Source organism: Meleagris gallopavo, chromosome 3 (assembly GCF_000146605.3).
Source record: "Meleagris gallopavo isolate NT-WF06-2002-E0010 breed Aviagen turkey brand Nicholas breeding stock chromosome 3, Turkey_5.1, whole genome shotgun sequence".
NCBI lineage: Eukaryota > Metazoa > Chordata > Aves > Galliformes > Phasianidae > Meleagris > Meleagris gallopavo.
Window position 1 is genome coordinate 7118717 of NC_015013.2, and position 1140 is coordinate 7119856.

The 1140-nt window shown below is 41.3% G+C and overlaps 1 protein-coding gene across 20 annotated transcripts in view; it reads right to left on the bottom strand.

The window, feature by feature from the left end:
• The window catches only part of LOC104910094, a 94873-nt gene that overhangs the window by 66394 nt on the left and 27339 nt on the right, over positions 1-1140 (bottom strand). The gene's annotated exons all lie outside the window — the stretch shown is intronic.

A 1140-nucleotide genomic window follows, 5' to 3' on the forward strand; every position in this document is an offset into this window, starting at 1 on the left:
AAAAAAAAAAAGCACAACATTATATGCATGCCAAGGGGTAGTCATGGGAGGACTCCTTTTGGTGGAGCTTGCATGGGCATCTGCTATAAGGATCAGGACCTAAGAGAGGAATCAGGACCCCAAAATCTCTCTCTAATTCATTCCTTTCCACAAAAAAATACTTCCTAAAATCTGAAAGACTCAGAAACTGAGCATTTGATTTGCACATTTCTGTGCCAACACAATGTAATATATGCTTGACACCTCTAGAAACATTATGGTGCTGCTTCCATTCTTCCATTTCCTGCCAACTGGAACAACTGCTTCCTTTCCTTCCTGATTTCGGGCTTTGTGAATTGTTTCAGTGCAGGAAGAGGAGGAATAGAAGAGTACTTCGGTACCTGAGAACATAGAATGTTTAGAAGAAAGAGGCAAAGCATGTGTTCTCAGGATCAGTTGGCAAATGAGACAGAAAATACCACAGAGTGTGACACAAACTGAGAAAAGATTTTGTACTTGCTTTTCATTTGTTCCCACAACAGATGCAAGCGAGCCTGACTCAAATCCTCCATGAAGTAGCAGGCACTGCATATGCTTCCAGATCTGTGTCCGCCTGGCTGAAGGCAAACGTGCTGCTAGCCCAGTGTGAGCTGAAGAACCAGCTGAGCAATAGCAGCTCAGGAATGCCTAAGCATCCTCAAAGACCCATCATGATCTGCACAGCCTAAGGGTCCGTTCCCACTCCCTTCTTCAAGGCTAAAACTGCTTCCACTTTTCTCCACCAGAATACAGGTTCAAGGTACGTAGAGCTGAGGAACATCATATTCAGTTTTAGGAAGACCACAAATAGAGGATCCATCCTTCAAACAGGTTCAGATTTGGGAGGCAGTAAAGCATCTGAAAGATGTGATCCTTATCTAGATGATTCAAACCATCTGAGCACTACATAAGTCTGCACAAATGGATTGAACTCCCTAGAGAAAGCCCTTTCTCATGAAATTTTGAGTATTTTTCAACCCTGGCTTGGGAAGAAGTAACATGAGAGCAGATTCCCTCATGGAATTTTTGGTATTTTTTAATCCAAATACATCCAGAAATAGAGTGAGAAGATGGATTTTATTACATTATCTCAATTTATTAAGCAATTAAATTATTTTATCT